Here is a 21,056-nt window from a genome sequence, read left to right on the forward strand (position 1 = left end):
GTTTTTTTGAAATAATAATCTTATATAGCGAAATTAAACTGGAGACAAAAATCTTAAAACCTTTGTTTGAAATCTGAGTCAAGCTAAGTAGGAGAGTACACACAACCAAATTGCTTCCATGGGATAATATACTAGTACAGAACTGAAATTTAGTAATAGTAACTCCATTTAATCATCACATTAAATACCTCCTGATTAAAAAGTTAATGAAAACGTCAATATTTTCTGTAGAAAATATCAAGTAACACAAGTGAAATTTTATAGGTAAAGATCAGATCTTGAAAGATTAGAAATTTTTACAGAAATAACCAGTATACTTACATAGTCCCCACAAAACATTTTGATGACAGTGGCTAATTTCAAGGCAGATAACAGGACTCAGCAAGTGTTCAGTTGCGTAGACAAGTCTCACTGTGAAGCCAGAAAGAACTGAGGGTCAGGACTCCCTCTGATTTATATATGTCAGGCAAGACAATGGAGGCATGGCTACGGATAGAGCGTGACTCAAGATAACAGTGCTCTGGTCAGCCATCAGTTGTGAGCAGGCAGAATTGCACAAAATAAATAGAACCATTAGCCTAATCCCTGGTTGTGTGTTGATTTAAGAAATACAAATTAGCCAAACAGTGAAGGAAGGGTAACCCTTGGAGAAAGCCGATGACTCATGGAAAGGCAAGCTGATTAACCACAAAGTTAATGATTTATTTTCTGCTCGGTCGTTGTTAACACCCAGACTCTTTTAGGGGTTCTGGCCCTCCATTCATATTATAGCTTGCTGGATATCATGTGCATCTATACTATTTTTTCCCCTAAATATTTATTTTTACTTATTTGAAAGAGTTACAGAGAGAGGTAGAGACCGAGAGAGAGGTCTTCCATCTGCTGGTTCACTCCCCAGATGGCCGCAATGGCTGGAGTATCTGAAGCCAGGAGCCAGCAGCTTCTTCTGGGTCTCCCACATGGGTGCAGGGGCCCAAGGACTTGGGCCATCTTCTGCTGCTTTCCCAGGCCATAGAAGAGAGCTGGATCAGAAGAGGAGCAGCCGAGACTAGAACTGGCCCCCATATGGGATGCTGGAGCTTCAGGCCACGGCTGGCTTTAACCCACTGTGCCATAGCGCTGGCCCCTCTGTGCTATTTTATTTTATTTTATTTTATTTTATTTTATTTTTATTTGATAAGACACTTTACTGTTCTTTTATAAAGATTTATATGTTTATTTGAAGGGCAGAGTTACAGAGAATCAGAGAGAGAGAGAGAGAGGTCCTCCATCTACTGGTCCACTCCCCAAATGGTCTCAATAACAGGAGTTGGGCTGATCTGAAGTCAGGAGCCAGGAGCCTCTTCTGAGTCTGCCACCCTGGCACAGGGGCCCAAGCCCTTGGGCCATCTTCCACTGCTTACCTAGACCATAGCAGAGAGCTGAATCGGAAGAGGAGCAGCCGGGACTCAAACTGGTGTCCATATGAGATGCTGACACCACAGGCGGAGGCTTAGCCTCCTGGCCCCTAGCTTCAGATCAGTGTATCTCTGGCCGTTGCAGCCATTTGGGGAATGAACCAGCAGACAGAAGACCTCCCTCTGCCTCTGCCTCTCTGTGACTCTGCCCTTCAAACAAAATAAACAAACCTTTTTTTTTTTTATCTTTTATTTAATGAATATAAATTTCCAAAGTACGACTCATGGGTTACAATGGCTTCACCCCCCATACCGTCCCTCCCACCCACAACCCTCCCCTTTCCCACTCCCTCTCCCCTTCCATTCACATCAAGATTCATTTTCGATTATCTTAATATACAGAAGATCAGCTTAGTATACCTTAAGTAAGGATTTCAACAGTTTGCTCCCACACAGAAACATAAAGTGAAAAATAATAGATGATTTTTTTAAAATGATGATGAAATCAGATCAGACCTATTGTCATGTTTAATCCCAGTGAGAGTCAAGTTGGGAATTGATAATTTCTTTTTTTTTTCTTTTTTTTACAGAAGATCAGTTTAGTGTACATTAAGTAAAGATTTCAATCGTTTGCACCCCCATTGAAACACAAAGTGAAATATACTGTTTGAGTACTTGTTATAGCATTAAGCCTCAATGTACAGCACATTAAGGACAGAGATCCTACATGAGGAGTAAGTGCACAGTGACTCCTGTTGTTGACTTTACAAATTGACACTCCTGTTTATGGCATCAGTAATCTCCCTATGCACCAGTCATGAGTTTCCAAGGCTATGGAAGCCCCTTGAGTTCTCCGACTCTTATCTTGTTTAGACACGGTCATAGTCAAAGTGGAGGTTCTCTCCTCCCTTCAGAGAAAGGCACCTCCCTCTTTGAAGACCTGTTCTTTCCACTGGGATCTCACTCACAGAGATCTTTTTGCCAGAGTGTCTTGGTTTTCCATGCCTGAAATACTCTCATGGGCTTTTCAGCCAGATCCGAGTGCCTTTAGGGCTGATTCTGACCTCTGTACTATTTTTAAACATTTCAACTACTGTGGATTTGGCCTTATGTTTACCAGCAATGTATTTAGGACAGAAGTGCTTGCCCAGGAATAAAAATCTTGGAGAAGTATATTCACTACTGTTTTTCACATTTAACTTTCAAATGTATTATTTTCATGTTTAACTTTATTGTTTTAAGGAAAAAAACTAAAAGAACACTTTCAAAGTCCAATATAATGTTGGGATTCGCTTGTCCTCCTGAATTACATGCATCATTCCAAAAATAATAAAAAGTGTGTTACATTGCTATGGTTTGAACAAGATTTGGCTCCTGAACTCATGAGATCTTTAAACCTCCAAATTGTAAGTTAATGATATGAAGAAGGTGGAGCTTAATCCACTTATACTGTTAATCCAGGGTGGAGGTGGCTCGTGGGAGACCCAAGGTTGCAGGGATAGACCCTGGGGAGGTAGCTGTCATGAGAACCTTTGTTGGAAAAGCAGAATTGGGCTGAGCCACTGCCTCTGCCTTCTGACTCACCACACTGTGCTGTCATTGCCATCTCAAGTATTTCATCATAGTAATCGAAAACTTACTGATTATCTGTCTATCTATGTCACTGAAGTGCCACTTAATGAATAATGTAATACTCAGTCTATATAAATTCTTAAAGATTTTGAAGAAGATTTAAATAAATATTGGTTAAAATAACAGAATATTGCAAGATAAGTATCAATTGATGAGCATCCATAATTCTAGAACTATTTTACCCAAATGGTGTTAGTTTATGGATAAAAATCTTTAAGCAAGATATATTCACACACCTATACACCTGTATCCTTTATACAGACACAGATACACACACATACTTACACACATAGTGATAAAATATCTAAGTTCTGCAGCATCCATTTCATAATAGCAGATTGGGTAAGCACAGACTGCTCAGAGGCACTTGGTGTCTAGCCAGGCTTATTGGAGTTAATAAGGTTATGTAATGTAGGAACATAAGACTTCAGGGTTTAATATGCCTGCATGAGTTTGAGGAGCCAAATAATCTTTAATCCATAACAACCATTAGGGACGATTATATGCCAGTGGATTGGATAATCTAGAAGAAACAGCTAAATTCCTCAACATATCCAACATACTAAGGCTGAATCACAAAGAAATACATTACACTCCTTACCTCAGTGAGAAATTTGACTATTCTTTTGAAATCCTGTCATGTGAATCATGTATCTTCATTTTACTAGGCTCAGCTTCTAGAGAGCTATGTGGTTCCTTTATGGGAACATTTCCTCTTGTTTCTTTGTCTCCCTTGTAGCTCTGTGTTGATTTCTGAACATTAAGACAACCAACTCTCTCAGTCTTGTCAGATCTGTCTCATGTAGGACTTATTTCTCCCCAGTCAACCTGGCTAGAGATTCTAAGTACCTCTGTGCGATTTGCTATCATCTAACTCAGTGGTTTTTATTCCTGGTTGCCTGCAAGAGACTAGAGAGTATCTGGTATGTTATTAACTTGAGAGGTGAGATAGAAGCCAGTCTTTGGGTTGCATTTGGAGAGACTGGGTTATTAGATGTGTGTTCCAGTTCCTCCTTTCTTCGTGGAGTGCCTGAGAGCCAGAGCTTATTTCCCACCTGTTCTTGCTGATACATGTACTCTTGTTTAGGCTGCTTACCGTGGACCTAGGAAGACAGCCACTGAGCCCTTACAAGTTTAAAGATCACAGTTCTGTTCTCTGTGGTCTAGGAGACTCGGGAGCGTGCAGCGCTCTCACTTCCTTCAACTCCTCAAGCTAGGTGATTTAGGGGCCAGTCCCCCGCACAGGAGCTATAGCAGTTGAGGTGCTCTGTGTGTGCTGAAAGTACTTTAGGGGGGATCTGCATGGAGTAAGACATTCAACCAAGCCCCAGTCTCCTGCTGCGTTGCTTGGGGAGACTTCTGATCTGGAGTTTCAGGTTGGAGCAAGCTAAGAGAGAAGGTGTAGGGAGCGCCTATTTTCTTATTCAGGCAGGAGGAAGCATTCTAACTTCCTTCCAATGTGAGATTGCCTGGATTTATCACTGCAGATTGCTGAAGTGAAAGGTCTATTGAGCATTATTGCTTTTTTGTGTTTAGGCTAAAGGAAGTTTATTCTTTATTTGTTGTGTTCGCTTGTTAGAGGCCAGAACCCCAGGGAGCACCTGGAAAACTGTGCAGACAAATCCTTTGCGGGGGAAACTTGGCAACTGGATTGATCCTAGGGGCTACGTCTGCTGGGAGTAGTCACACAGTTTATTTATCTCCTCCTCAACTCCCTGCTCCAATGCCTTTGTTCATTGTGCTCAAAGGAAATGTTCCAATGCCAGGTCCTGCCAGTCTTCAAGCAATGTGATGTGAGAGAAAACTCTGCAATAAGCAGTGCATAAGGTGGTCGTTGTATGTGCGGTACAGGCCCTGTCCACTCGAGATCCAGGTGGATGTTGGGGACTCCTTGATCATAAGGTGCAGTGTTGCCGGTAGACTTCACACTCCAGTTTGTCTTTGCTTTCCCTACCCATATAGCTGTGGACACCTGCTCGTTGTCTGGTGTGTAGAACTCTTTCAAATAGAGTCTGGCTTTCTCCTAGAGAAATGGATTTTCTTAGCGAGTTGATACATGTTTAGATGTTTACTTGGTGTGAAAGAGGGACCCTCAGGAGCCTTCTGTTCTGCCACATGACTGATACCAGCTTCTAGGTTAAACTCGAATTCCCGTGTGGTGTGCTATAGCAAATAAGCATTGGATCCTCCCAGGAGTCACATTCCTTATCTCTCCCTCAATTTATTAGCAAATATTTATAAGACAACTTGTATGCGTGTGGCAGTGTAACAGGTGGTTTGGACACTTAATTGAGCAATACAGACAGAAATCTCAGCCTGTAGTTCTTATGTTGATTAATGGATGATTTGGAGTTTTTTAAAATACATGATGAAAAATATAATTAATATGTATATGTCATTAACACGAGCACTGCAAAAGACTAAATTAATAATCCGTAGGAGGCTGTAAGTGGAACAAAATCCTTCCAATGAGAAATTTACGTCTTCCAAATAGACACATCTTGTGATAATATTCCCCAAATGATTTAGAAAAGCTATATACCTCTCTGTTCTTTTCAAAGGGGTCATATAAAATATTTTCATTCAAATTTTGGTTGTTGCAATTATTTTATTCTTTTAAAATCATCCAATGGGATCCAAAAACTGTAGCAATTCCATGTCCAAAATCACTCATTTAAAGCCTTTAAAATAAGCCCTTATTTAATTGTTGAATATTTTGTATCATTTTTCATCTTTCTGGATCCTATTTCCGTTCTATTTCTGAGATAGTGTTTGTTATAAGGTGATTTATGTTTGAATATCTTTTGGGGATCACCTTATCTTATATTTATAATTTTTTTTCTCTAATCTTGCTTATAAAGATTTCCATTTTCATTTAAATCTGAAAGCCACAGGCTCTTCATATTAACCTGTTATTTTTATAAACAACTTTAATTAAGCACAAACTGTCTACAGGGAACTGTATCCCTTCAAGTGTACTGTTTGGTACAGTTTGAAGTATGTACATCTGTGAAGCTAAGACCAGTCAAGGGCCACAACATTTCCATCACAAAGGATTTTCCATTGCTCTTTGTAGTTTAATCCTCCCTTCACTTCTTACCCCGGGGAATCGCTCACCTGTAGAACTGGGAGTAGAGATGGGACTGGAACTCAGATGCAGGACGTGGATGTACCAAGCAGGTATGCCAAACACCTACCCCATTTATTCCTTCCTGATAGAGCTTTAGATTGATTGTGCACAATCTGCTAGAATACCACAAATGTCTTTCAAATGTAAGTACAGCAGAATGTCTAAAACACTTCCTCAGTATATGAGTGCATGCATGACTGCAATGAATGGACAGCACACATTCTTGCCTTTACTTTTCTATCAGGTGTAAACTCTGAGCAGTATTTCAGTTCATTCTTTGGGCAAATACATTTAATACATAAAGGTTTGTTATTCAGTTGTTATACATAATCATCATCTCAATTTGAAAAAAAAAAAACAAAAAAGCAAGACCTTCCAATGGCTATTAATTTTGCTGTTATTCTATTCTTAGCTATATCTTGTTGTTGAAGTTAAATAGACACAAGTGGAGAAAAGCAATCCTATAGGGAAATTACTAATCCAGTTGTTCCTGTCACTTGATAACAAGAACCCATATAATAATGGCAATGTTTACCTTTCTTGTTTATGTTGAAGCCCCTGAAAAGAGTTGACAAGTGGACACCTTAGAAATCTTTTTGAGGCCGGCGCCGCGGCTCACTAGGCTAATCCTCCGCCTTGTGGCGCCGGCACACCGGGTTCTAGTCCCGGTCGGGGCGCCAGATTCTGTCCCGGTTGCCCCTCTTCCAGGCCAGCTCTCTGCTGTGGCCAGGGAGTGCAGTGGAGGATGGCCCAAGTGCTTGGGCCCTGCACCCCATGGGAGACCAGGAAAAGCACCTGGCTCCTGGCTCCTGGCTCCTGCCATCGGATCAGCGCGGTGCGCCGGCCGCAGCACGCCGGCAGCGGCGGCCATTGGAGTGTGAACCAACGGCAAAGGAAGACCTTTCTCTCTGTCTCTCTCTCACTGTCCACTCTGCCTGTCAAAAAAAAAAAAAAAAAAAAAAAAAAAAAAAAAAGAAATCTTTTTGAGATACGTGAATGATTTTGTATTTTGGTTGAAAATACTTACGTTTATAATTTTGGTTCAAGGGAGTGCCACATCAACATCTGGGAGAATGTAGTAAATTCTAACTGAATGAAGATGATTTTTCCTAAATCCTAGGTGATTGTGTCCTATGAAATACTATGACATTTTTTCCTGGACCCATACACATTGCTGTTCTTGGAATGCAGGCTTCTCTACTTTGTGGATATTAACAACAATGAAGTGAGTAATTTTAGGCCATTAAATAGGCTTGTGAGTTACATTGATAATTTTTGCATGGATAATTGTTTACTGGGAAAAAAAAGAAATCTCCTGTTACTATTGTATTAGTCTATGTCTACCTTTAGATCCCTTAACATTTCTTTTTTTTTTAATTATTTGACGGGTAGAGTTATAAACAGTGAGAGAGAGAGACAGAAAGGTCTTCCTTCCGTTGGTTCACCCCCCAAATGGCTGCTATGGCTGGCGCTGCGCTGATCTGAAGCCAGGAGCCAGGTGCTTCCTCCTGGTCTCCCATGCAGGTGCAGGGGCCCAAGCACTTGGGCTATCCTCCACTGCCCTCTAGGGCCACAGCAGAGAGTTAGACTGGAAGAGGAGCAACTGGGACTAGAACCTGGCACCCATATGGGTTGCTGGTGCCGCAGGTGGAGGATTAACCAAGTGAGCCATGGTGCCGGCCCGTTAATATTTCTTTTCTTTTTTGGTCTTACCTAAATTTTTTAAAAAGATTTTATTTATTTATTTAAAAGGCAGAGTTACAGATAGGCAGAGGCACAGGGAGAAACAGAGAGAGAGAAGTCTTCCATCCTCTCGTTCACTCCCCAGATGGCTGCAATAGCCGGAGCTGGGTTGATCCGAAGCCAGGAGCCAGGAGCCTCTTCTGGGTCTCCCACGCAGGTGCAGGGGCTCAAGCACTTGAGCCATTTTCTACTGCTTTCCCAGGCCATAGCAGAGAGCTGTATTGGAGTGGAGCAGCTGAGAACTGAACTGGTGCCCATATGGGATGCCAGCACTGCAGGTGGCAGCTTTACCCGCTAGGCCACAGTGCTGGTCCCACCTAGGTATTATTAATAATCAGATGAAATTAATATAAAAAGCAAAGTCTATGAAAAATCTTATTATTGTAAAATAATATATACTGGAAGTATATATTGTAAAAATTAAAAAAAAAAAGAATAAGAAAGGGAGGAGGAAGGCACATAGGAGTGTGGGTGGGAGAGAGGGTAGGGTAGGAAGTATCACTGTGCCCCTAAATCTCCATATATATGAAATACATGGAATTTGGTCACCTTTTATAAATATTTAAAAAGCAGTGCAAAGTGTTTCTGGATCATATTGGCCTTTTGGATTATGAATACTTTTGCTCTGAAACATGACATATATTTTACTTATCTCTAGTGTGATTACCCTGGTAATAGAGAAGAGTATGTTCTCTTGTAGCAACCGTGGCTATGAGTAGAATCTTAAACCTGTTGAACTTTTCTTGGATCAATTAATTGAAGGTCACATCATTGTGTAAAAAATATTGTTTTCAACATGGGGCACTTCAAAAAAGTTCACAGAAAATACATATTATGGGCGGCCAGCGCTGCGGCTCACTAAGCTAATCCTCTACCTGTGGCGTCAGCACACCAGTTTCTAGTCCTGGTTGGGGCACTGGATTCTGTCCTGGTTGCTCCTCTTCCAGTCCAGCTCTTTGCTGTGGCCCGGAAAGGCAGTGGAGGATGGCCCAAGTGTTTGGGCCCTGCACCCGCATGGGAGATCAGGAGGAAGCACCTGGCTCCTGGCTTCAGATAGGCGCAGCATGCCGACCATAGCAGCCATTTTGGGGGTGAACCAATGGAAGGAAGACCTTTCTCTCTGTGTCTCTCACTGTCTAACTCTGCCTGTCCAAAAAAAAAAAAAAAAAAAGAAAAAGCATGCATGAACTTCAATTTTTTTTTTGCAGGATGAAACTTATGTGTATTTAGTTATTCATTTTTATTTGAGGGAGAAGGGAAGGGAAGGGAAGTAGATACAGAGAGAGAGAGTGTGTGCGCTCTTTTCCACTGGTTCACTCCTCAAATCCCCACACTAGCTAGGGCTGGGCTAGGAGCTGTGAACGCAGTCCAGGTCTCCCCCATGAGTGACAGGAACCCGAGGATTTGAACCATCATTGCAGCCTCCCAGGACCTACATTAACAGAAGCTGAGATCAGGAGCCAGGAATCAGACCAGGGAACTCTGATGTGGGGTGTGGGCATTTTAACCAGCATCTTAATTGGTAGGCAAAATGCTTGCCTCTAATTTTACCTTTTAATTCTACTTTCCATGAGGTTGTTGAAGTACTCTCTTACCTGTGCTAATCTTACCCACAAAGCAAGAAATCTGTTCTCTGAAAACATGAGGATTACATCTTATGTGTGACTGTAAAGTAATAAAAGAAACCTAGAATTTCTATGTCCAAGTATATGGTGCTCTTTATCCTGGAAGACTACATGCAAACTACTGTAATGATCGCATTGCTCCAGGGATAAAATATAATGTGCGTAAGCTCTGAATGTGCCAGCTCCATTGTAGGCATCTCAAGACATTTATTCCTCAAAACAACCATATGAAGTAGAATTATTACTACTCTATAATACAGAAGAACATTGCTACAGATTGAAAATTAGATCCAGGTAATTGAAAGGGCTCACAAGACTCTACATCTATAAAGACAGGGAATCGGCGAAGTAGGAGAAGAGTTCAGGCAAACGTGGCAGCTTGCTTGTCAGAATCCTCACTCAGTTTGTTACAATGCATTCACAATCAGTGTTGCTCCCCCTCTTCATGGAGGAACGACACTAAACCCTGCCTAGGCTTCATATCCGAGTCATGGCACCATTATGTCGCTCCCCCTCTTCGTGGAGGAACGACACAGGACCCTGCGCTGTTCTTTCGTCTGCTCGGCCCTCCCCGGGTTTGCTGCTGGTTCTTCCCGGGTTGGCTACCGTCCCTTCCACCTCCGTGGAAGGGCGGTTCCCCCTGCCACTTTCCCCACTTCCGCGGGGGAGCGGCACACCGCCAGCCGGCTCTCTCGGGGGCTGCACAGGTGTTCCTTCAGATAGATGTTCCTGGTGCATGTTGTCTCTCTCCTCCTTTATAGTCCTCTTCCTCCAATCCCAACTCTGCTACCCACACGCCGAGTACGCTGCTCTACTCCAATCAGGAGCAGCTCCTGCTGTTTATTGGTTGAACTGGAGGCAGCTGTGTAGAAGCTGTTTCCTCCTCTCCCAGCGCCATATTGTGGGAGAGCAGATGCATAGAATAAGTCTTAATTCCAGTAACAGTCTAGTCCGAGTTGCTCCCAGTTGCTCCCCACAATCAGAATGAGCAAAAACAAGCAAAGGGAATGCATGAAAAGAATATCAAAAATAGCTAGAAGGAAATTATCTGAGCACCAACTGCTGGTGATGTAGCAAACACTGTGTACCCTCCCAGGGTTTTCCAAATGGTCCAGGACACACACACCTTCAAGGTAAGGCTCCAGGGTTCCAGATGCCATCAAACCCTCAATGAAGCCAGAGACTTCACTGTTGCAGGGACCTCTATTGACTGATGCCTTTGCAGAGTGAATTCTTACAGGGAGTGAAGTCATAGTGAGGGAGTCTCAAATGGCAGTTGGAAGGCACCAGTATATATATATCCTAACAGTGTATGATCTTAACTTCCAAATGTCAGCTTTGGAAGGAAAAGCCCCAGACCCAAACTATCTCATCTGCATCTTGGCACATAGTTGCCAATGTGGTTCTCATTCAGCCAGAGTGAAGTAAGAGGCCTCCTTGCTATCAGCTACCCACACCTGCCTGTGTTGTAAGAAAAAGCTGAGAATGGAGTTAGTGCCATCAAACCAGAGCCCCCCCCCCCATTATATATGTATGTAGACACACACACACTCACACAGAGCTATATTTATTTATTTATTTGAAAGAGTGACACGGCGAGACAGAGAAAGAGATCTTTCTTTTTGAGATCTTTCATATGCTAGTTCAACTCCCTAAATGGCCACAGTAGCCAGGGCTGGGCCAAGCTGAAGCCAGGAGCCAGGAACTTTATCTGGGTCTCCCATGTGGGTGTCAGCGTCCCAAATACTTGGGCCATCGTCCACTGCCTTCCCAGGCGCATTATAGAGAGCTGGGTAGGAAATGGATCATCTGGGACTCAAACTTCAATATGGGATTATGGCATGGCAGGCTGCAGCTTAACCTCCTGTGTCACAATGCTGGCCCCAAAGCATAGCCAAATTAATAATCATAATTATAATATCCATTTATGTAACTTCTCAAGAATCATAGCATTAAAACAATGAAAAAAAAAGAATCATAGTATAGGAAAACACATGTCACAACATTATTACGTGTTTCCTATGATGCTACAAGGAACTGATTCAATCCTGTTTGTTGAGTAGATTTATATATATATATATTTAAAGATTTATTTTTATTTATTTGAAAGGCAGAGTTACAGAGAGGTAGAGAAAGAGAGAGGTCTTCCATCTGCTGATTCACTTCCCTGATGGCCACAATGGCTGGAGCTGTGCCAATCCAAAGCCAGGAGCCAGGAGCTTCTTCCAGGTCTCCCACATGCGTGCAGGAGCCCAAGGATTTGGGCCATCTGCTGCTGCTTTCCCAGGCCATAGCAGAGAGCTGAATTGAAAGAGGAGCAGCCAAGACCAGAACCGGCGCCCACATGGGATGCCGGTGCTTCATGCCAGGGCTTTAACCCGCTAGGCCACAGCGCCAGCCCCGAGTGGATTTATATTTAATCTCTGGTTAAATTAGTGCCATCAACCCTTCCACAATACGACTGCTTTCTCAAATGAATGCTTATTGGCTTCGTCTTCCACCTTTGAGAACTATTTAAAAATCACACTGCTTGTTTGGCGTCCCTTCATAACACAGCATAGGGAGAAAACCAGTCAGCTGTGTGCTCACATAATCCCACTGGAAGATGTAACGCACATTGTATCGAAAGGGAATTCTTGTCTTCTTCTCCCTGGGCACAGGTATGCTGAGATGGTCTAACTCAGGACAACGAGTATCTCACATCTCAAAGTCAATGTCTGCACTTGTGTCATGGAAACAATTTCAGCTGAAACTCTAATAACAATAGCAAGCTGAGAAGTGTTTTCACATGGTGCTTACCTTGAAGTTTCATTAGTGTACACATTCTAGTCCAAAATACCAGCAGTTACCACTGGGTGTCAGGCATGGGCCATTGCCAAATGCTCCAGCCCAGGTGGCTGCTTGCCGGGACACTCAAAATCATTAGAGCGTGGGGATCTTAAGGTGAGCAGAAAGCTAGTAAGATCACAGAGATATTTATTGTGCAATGGTTCTGAAGAAGGAAAATCCTCCAGTTGTTTAAGCCCCACTTAATATTTTTTTTCTGGGCAATTTTGTGAATAGGGGCTAATACAGTTCTTAGATATTATGATTTCTCCAGAAACCAACAACCTGATCAACTTTTCTGCTGCTTGCTTTGATGTTGGTGTGAACAGAAAAAGAATTTATTTTTGGTTGTTAGAGAGAGGCCCTCCTGGCCAGGGGCTGTCCTAGAATTTCACTGATTTCCCGAGCTTTGGCCGTCAGTTGGGTTAACCAGGCATCCTCTGGGATCAGATGGTTAACAGGCATTGTAATTCAGCCTTAGCTTAGTGTCCAGATTGATTTCTGAACATTATATCATAATATACTGAGTAACAGTACTTCCCAATGAGAGAGTTGAAATCTCATCAGGTGTGGTATTAATATCTAACCCTAACCTTAACCTTAACCTTAACCCTAACCCTAACCCTAGGGTTAGGTTAGGTTAGGGTTTAACTATTTCTGTGAGAGCACAGAGAAAGTGTATTTTTCCATCCATCTCACATGAATAGAAATTGCCTTTGATTTTTATCATAAGTAGAAGTGAAAAAGAAAGCATTAGCTAAATTGGTTGCAGAATAACATTCTCTCTGAGCTCGTTGCATAGCTTGAAGAGTTAATATAATATTGTGCACTATTGTGTCACGGGAGCTATTATTTATTAATATTCCTATAATCTACAGTGAATCTCAAGGACTCATCAGCTTCTCTCACAGGCCATTAAACAAGGACTTTGTAGGTATTGATTTACCTGCATCTAAAAGATCTTTAATTAAAACCTAAATTTCTTTATGCACCTCAGGTATCCTACCCTGGTCTATTCTAATTGTTTTATATTAGCCAGTTGAGTGGGCTGGGATAATTTTAAAATTTCCCATCTACCATGCTCCATTAAAAGAGAATGAAGAGCAAAGCGAATCTGAAGGACAAGGTGTTCCTCCATTATCTGAGGGAGGTGAGAGGTTTCCTCATTTGAACCTCAGATCCTGTGCAATAATGCATTCTGGCGGGTGAGACAACAGGCAGATGTCACTCCATGAATTCCTACCTTTTAGGTGATGTCGCTTGCTGTCCTTTACAGTCGCTCATCCTATCTCTCTAATTCAATCATGTCACCAGTCTTTGTGTGAGTTACACTGGGCACCGGTGTCCAGAAATCCAGCTAACATTCCCTCCTTGCCCTTCAGCCATTGCACCTGTCCTTAGACCCCTTTACTGTGGTTTGAGCCAACTGGCACTGCCTTCCCTGTCATCTAGAGCCATAATCTTCCTCTCTGCCTCCTATGATTTCAATGGACATTGACTTCAAGTGGGTTATAAATTCTACTGATTTTCTAAAGATCATAAAATCTCGGGTAAATAGAGCCAATCTGTCCTAGGTTCTTTACAGTTTGGAGAGGTGGTGGGGCAGCCAGACCTCCACAGCTTTATTTAGGGATTCACTATACGTCTAGCAGCCACCATCTGTCTTTTCCTTTTGAAACCAAACTCCGGAAGACTCACAGAGTTTAGATTTTTTGAGGTTGCATTTTTCACTCCTTTTATTCATGTTCCCTTCCTTTCGAGTCCTCCTGGCTCTTTTCCATCCCTGGCCTCACTTAAGTAGCTGGCTGGGAGGCTCCATAGTTTCTCTTACCTCATCTGTCCCTCCAACAGTCTTCTATGGAAGGCTGCCAGAGGTTAGCACTGTGGCTCACTTGGCTAAGCTGCCACTTGTGACATGGGCATCCCATATTGGAAAAGTGATTTGAGTCCCAGATGCTCTGCCTTTGATCCTGCTGCTTGCTAATGCACTCAGGAAGCAGTGGATGTTGGACCTCTGCCATCCACTTGGGAGACCTGGATGGAGTTCCAGATTCCTGGCTTTGATCTGGCTCAGCCTAGGCTATTGTGGCCATCTGGAGAATGAACCAGCTGATGGAAGAGCTCTCTGTCTCTCCCCCTCCTTCTCTGTCATTCTGCTTTCAAATAAAGAATTATTATTTTTTTTTTTTAAAGAAGGGAGCCACACATTTGGAGTTTTTTTATATCACAGCACAGGGGAAACTCTCCACCTGGAAATGGTAGCCTAGTGAACACCTGGTGGAAGGGGAGATTCAATGAGAAAATGACTTTTGGGTAATGACTTACAGGAGGTGGCAGAACATCCCATAAAGCTATTTTGGAGAAATACGTTTAGTGCTTTGGAAAGAGCCAGACCAATGTTTCCAAACTTAAAGTGTTCCTGGTGCGTTCAAGATATTAGCAGGAGCCTAGTGTCTATGTAGTTGAGTAGACAGAAGAAAGTGGTAGACAGGAAGATCAGAGGGTGGCAAGTGCAGGCCCATCACGAGATCCGTAGGTGACAGTGAAGCCGTCTGCTCTCCCTCCAGGAGGGGTCAGAAGCTCATAGCCGGAGTGATGTGATAGGACTTGGGTTTTATTTGAATGGATCTCGTTATCGGGTGAATGGTAGTACACAGGACAGCCAGGGAGAAGGCAAGTAGAGAAGTTAGGAGACTGAACTACGCCACAATCAGAGCCAAGGAAACAGTAGTGAGGGTGGCAAGAGATGTTTAGATTCTGAAGGCAGAGGTAACTCAATTTATAGGGAAATTGAATGTGGGATACAGACAAAAAGATGGATCAGAGGTGAACACTCAATTTTCCAGTTAAATCTGGAAAGAGCTGATTACTAATGGGAGTGTGGTGGGGGGGAGTTGAGGGAGTGGATTTTGGGGAGAAACTCTGTCTTTCCCTCTGTGTGTGTCTCCCCCTGCTTCTCTATTACACTACCCTTCAAATAAATAAAAAATAAACTTTGCAAAAGCGAAAAATAAAAAAAAACATTTTATTTGAAAAAAGAAGAGAGGGACATGCACGCGTGCACACACACACAGAGAAAGAGAGAAAGAGAGAGAGAGAGAGAGAGAGAGAGATCTTTCTTCCATCAACTGGTTCAGTCTCCAAATGCCAGGTACCTAGAACTGTATCCAGTGTCTCTCACATGGGAGACTCAGCCTCTGGAGCCATCACCTGCTGCCTCCCAGGGTCAAATTAGCAGGAATCTGGAATCAGAAGCAGAGCTGGGGCTGACATCCAGGCACTCTAGTATGGCATGCGGGTATCTTAACTCCTGCAGCAAACGCATGATCCTAGAAATTAGATTTTAAATGAGTCCCTAATTTGATTTATTTTTATTAGCTTGTTGTCACTGCATCTCAATTTTAAGTGAGATTTGGTCAGGTCATTGCTATGAGTGAAACACATAGCATTTCATTGGAATTCTCTGTGCTTTCTTAGCATAATGTGCAGAAAAAGGCAGACTGAATCTGGAAGGAGAAACACTGAGTGAGGTTTGTAGGTGTGGTCTCCATGCGGTCGGATCATCCCTCATGGCCTCATCCCTGGGCAGAGCCTCCTTTGATCCATGAGGACTCACTCACCCCTAGTAGCCGCTTTTCTGATGAAATCTTGTCCGTGCTTCACTTGAGGCATCATTTTTAACTCCTGCTGTACCGTGATAGATCCTGCTATACTTGTTTCTAGTCTCTGTCAAATCATGTGCCTTTAAAATGGGCCCTGCCATCCGTGGTTCTAGGGTGAGAGAATAAAATAATGAGATGACTGTGGATTCCATGGTGAAGACCTGGCATTTTGTCCCACTCTGTGTAGTGGGTAGTTATCTGATTTAGAGAAGTTTCCTGGATCCTGCTCACTCTATTTCCCATTGTGAATGAAAGGGTTTGACCTTGACCCTGTAGTGTGTTTATCACAGCCCAGTGATAAACCCCACTTCCATGCAACACCAAAAAAATATTAAGAATGAACCTAGGACTGCAATAACTAGCACTCAAATAGTAGTTTACACTTTATGTTCTGTGTGGGTGCAAACTGTTGAAATCTTTACTTAATATATACTAAATTGATCTTCTGTATATAAAGATAATTGAAAATGAATCTTGATGTGAATGGAATGGGAGAGGGAGCAGGAGTTGGGAGGGTTGCGGGTGGGAGGAAAGCCAGGACTTTGCACCAGCAGCCAGGAGTGGAACCGGCATTCTGATGCAGAATGCCAGTGTCCCAAGTGGTGGCTTAACCCATTGTGCCACAATGCTGACCCCAAACACCAGATATTCTACATCTTGTGATTCTAACACAAGTGATTTAATGTGGGGATGGCAGTTGTCAATGTAGTAAAATGCTTGGAGTGTTCACTTCATCTAATGTATTTCCCTTTACTTTACTGGCTGCTCAAGTAAGACACACTATTGATAGGACAAAATGTATGATCAAAGGCTTATTGGCTATTTGATATATTTTAAAAATAATATTGGGAAATGCAAAGTCCTGGCTGCCCTGCTATCAGTTCAGATTCCTACTAATGCGCCTAGGAAGACTGAGGATAATGCTCTAAGTAATGGGTTCCTGCCACCCAAGTGAGAGACCTGGATGGAGTTCTGGGCTCCTGGCTTGTCCTTGCACCTTCCCTGGCCAGTGTGGCCATTTGGGGAGTGAACCAGTAGATGGAAAATAGCTTCTCTCTCTCTCTCTCTCTCTCTCTTTCTCTTCTCCCTCCCTCCTTGCTTGTGAAATAAACAAATAGATAATTAAAAAAAAAAAAAGATTCCAGTGTTCATACAAGCTCCCTCTATGGATCATTTCTTTTAGGAAAACCCTAACAGATATGTTTGTGTGTGAGGGGAGAGGGTATGTGTGCATTTAATTTAGCTTCTAAAACTTCATGAGATCATGGATAAAATACCAAATAGATTTCCAATATATTATTTCAGATGTCATCTATTTGTCCTCTGATAGTCTGTCAGTGAACCTGTTAGTTTCTGAGACTGTAACAAACATCAACATTGAACATTTTCTCTCATTTCCATTAAAACACAGGTGCATATTCCACGTTTGGGTAAATCAGATGCAAGAGTAACAAAAAAGAAATGCAGACATATTAAACAAAAATTTAAGAATTTTATCGGATTAATTACATAAACAATAAAAGCGTAACAGGAAATATGATACCCAGATTATAAAACTAAGAATAGACTTAATTATCATATCTGTAAAACAGTGTGTATCATCTAGTGAATACCAGAAATTCGAGGGAATAAAATCTGAAAGATAAAGTTATTATTTGATCATTTCACCTGAAGGCACAATATGAGATGATTGCTAGTAACTGAAAAAATAGATTCAGGATTGCTTTAATATGTAATGATTTATTTTACCTTGAAATTCATAGCTAAAAGTTGGTTTTAGCAACCCATCTAAAGTTTTGGAATATGTGCAGGTACACATGTTCTCCCGCTTCTCTTTTTAAAAATAATTTAACTATAAACAATATTTTCTGAATTTATCATCGGAAAATGATGCTAATTCATTCCATTACATTTTTTAAAAAATAAAAAAAATCACTACACACAGAATTTCTTTTTTTTTTTTTAAAGGCTTACCCTAGCTTTATTAAAGGGCCCGCGCCGCAGCGTCGATATAAAAACACAAAAAGTCCCGTCAGCATAATAACAATAAAAAACCCCCAAAATGGAAAACCCAGGGGTTGGGAGGAGGCCCCTGAGCCAGGGGCACGGGGAGCCCTGCTCATGGCGCCAGGCCTGGCCACAGGGTCCCGGTATTGCTGTTGCTACGAGGTCGGGGGCAGCGATTGTCGCGGGAGCCACCGTTCGCCCGGGTCGGGGAGCGTCACTTCTTCTGGGGTGTGCTCAGCTTCTGCATGCCCCGGATCTTGTCCAGCAGGCCAGAGATGAAGGCCTCGGTGGGTTTGTAACAGTCGACCAGCAGCTCCTTGACCCTGGCCGCCCGGGTCTCGTCACTCTCCATGTCCAGGAGCTCGTCCACGTCGATCTCCAGCTCTGGGATCTCCTCCTCCTGGCAGTCGTAGAGCCGCGTGAGCTGCTCCAGGATCCACTCCTCCAGGTTGAGGCGCTTGCGGAGCTCCTTGCGGTCGTACTTCACGGTGACCTTTCCTTGGCGCCGCCCGGGCCCTCGCCGGCGGCCCCAGGGGGGCTCTGGAAGTAGACGCGGGGCCCTGGGCCGCCGCTGCCCGGTCCGGGGGCCGGAGCCGCCACCGCCGCGCCCCCCGCGGGGCCGCTGTCCGCCATGGCGGCGGCCGGGGCCACGTGCGCGCGCGCCGGGCCCCTCCCTGCGCCGCCGCCTCCGGGACGCCCGCCGGCTGGCTCCGGGCCACTGGCTCGGGTTAGCTCGCGGGCTCGGCTCCGCGCGGCTCCGCGGCTCGGGCGGCGGCGGGGGCGCCCGGGGGCAGCTGCAGCATGCGGAGCCCCCGGGCCTGGCCTGGCCGCGCGCCCCGCCCCCTCCCCGCCGATCCGCCCGCCCTTTGTCCCCCGCGGCCGCCGCTACACACAGAATTTCATCATAACTTCTCAAAATGTAACATATTCATGTAATAAAAAAAGTGTCATACTTCACCACTGAATCCAACTTAATTAAGTTGTACACACATAGTCAACCCTTGCTGTTTATATGACCAACACAGTCTTAAAAAGTGGAGTGAAACATCACCACACCATCAAACTGAAAACAATCATATATGATATAAAAGCAAATAATCTTTATTACGAAACTGAACACAATAATGAAAACTCTAATACAATTGTCTAAAAAAGCCTCCCTGGGGTGTCCTGCATGGGTACGGGGGCCCAGGGATTTGGGCCCTCTTCTGCTGCCTTCCCAGACCACGGCAGAGAGCGGCACTGGAAGTGGAGCAGCCGGGACTCGAACCGGCGCCCATGTGGATGCGGGCGCTGCGGGTGGTGGCTTTTCCCGCTCCCCCACAGCGCCGGCCCCTCCTGGGAGCCTTTCCCCGTGGGATCCAGCTGTCTGCTGCCATGCCTGGGAAAGCAGAGGGAGACGGCCCAAGGACTCAGGCCCCTGAACCCAGAGTGGAGCACCGGATACAGTCCCCGGCTTCTGCTTCAGCCCGGCCTGGCCCCGGCCTTAGTAGCCACCTGGGGGTTGAACCCCCAGAGGGACGATCCGTGAGAGAGAGCAAGACGCAAGAGGGCTCGCGATGCCCGGTGCTCTGCTTCTCTCTGCAAGCGGCTCCAACGGCCAGCGCCGGGCCAGGCAGAAGCCAGGAGGCTTGACCTCCATTCAGGGCGCCCAGGAGGCCGGGAGGCGTGGTCCCTGGGTCACAGGCTGCAGAGGCCGCACTGCCAGTGGCCCTGGGGCGTCGGACGCTGGACGCGGCAGGCAGCGCGGAGGTGCGTCCCGTGGCGCCACGGCGGCCGCCCGTGGGGAGTGCGCCTGCGCCCGGCGCTGTGCCCCGGAAGTGGCCCCTTGTGCCCCGGAAGTGGCCCCTTGTGGCCCGCGGCGCTCAGGTAGGAGTCCTCGCGGGTCCCGTCCGCTGCTGCCGGAGAGCCCGCGCGAGCCGTCGGGAGCCGTCCTGGACGCTGCCGGCGGAGCCTGCGGGAGACCCAGCGCCCCCGGGGTCAGGCCGGGCTCAGAGAGGCTGCGGCCCGAGGCTGCCGCGCCGTTTCCCGGGCGCGGTTCTCTTCTTCGGCCCTTCGTGGAAGCAGCGGCCTTCGCGGGCCTCTGTGCCGCCAGCAGACCGGGCCCCCTTGGCGGTGAGTGATGCGGGGGCTGTTGGGGTTTCCCGCTGCGAGTCTTCGCTGCCGGCGTGCCTGTTGCTCTCGGGTCCCGAAGGCGCGGGTGGAGTCGCGGTCTTGCTGTGCGGACGGTCGGTCTGGAACTTTCCCCAGTGTGCGAGCAGCTGTGCCAGAGCAGAGGGGGCTCCGTCTCCTCCCGGAGCGGCTCCGCGTTCCCGTCTGTTTGCGTTTTGATGGCCCAGCCGCCCTGCTCGAGACCCCCGAGACTGCTGACGGGGAGGAATAAGAGCGAAAACGCTCGTCTGTTTCCTGGTCTAGGAGGACAGTTTCCGGTTAACTGGCATTTGGTGTGATGTTAGCGCTCTGTGGGTTTTCAGTGAGAGGCCATTGTCAAGCCGAGGTTTAGCTTCTGTTCCTGATTTGATGATTCCTTTTTATTTTGATATGGCCAAAGTGGTGGGAGTTTTTGTGAACTAGGTTTTCTGTGTCTATAGGGATACTTTGTGGGCTTCCCCATGTTTATTCTGTTCTGTGAGATATTGATTGTGTATGGTAGCCATCCTTGCATTCCTGGAGTACCTCTCAGTTGCACCCAGCGTGCTAAGCTTTGGTTGTGCTTCAGGAGCGCGTTTGGTAATATTTTGTTGAGGAATGTGACAGCGCAGTCATGACAGATACGTATGTGCCGTTTTCTTTATGATGCATTTGTTTTGCATGTTGGGAAAATGTTGGTCCGAAGGGATGAGATGGAAGATTTTTCCCCTTTGTCTCCTTTTTGGAAGGGTTTGCAAATCACGGGTTTTAACTATCCTTCCCACAGGAGTTCTGTGTTAATAGGCCAGGTGATGCATATAGTATCAAGTTCGATATAAACTCTAGTAGTTGGCCGTGATGTAGTATTTTATTTATAGCTATGTCTTCCCCCCCCTTTTTTTTA

General features: G+C 44.9%; 1 pseudogene; it reads right to left on the bottom strand.

Annotated features, from left to right (window-relative positions):
* Positions 1-17,962: 17,962 nt before the first annotated feature.
* On the bottom strand, positions 17,963-18,840 carry LOC108176325 (protein phosphatase 1 regulatory subunit 14B pseudogene; annotated as a pseudogene).
* Between the last annotated feature and the right edge of the window lie 2,216 nt (positions 18,841-21,056).

Source organism: Oryctolagus cuniculus, chromosome 8, assembly GCF_964237555.1.
Source record: "Oryctolagus cuniculus chromosome 8, mOryCun1.1, whole genome shotgun sequence".
NCBI lineage: Eukaryota > Metazoa > Chordata > Mammalia > Lagomorpha > Leporidae > Oryctolagus > Oryctolagus cuniculus.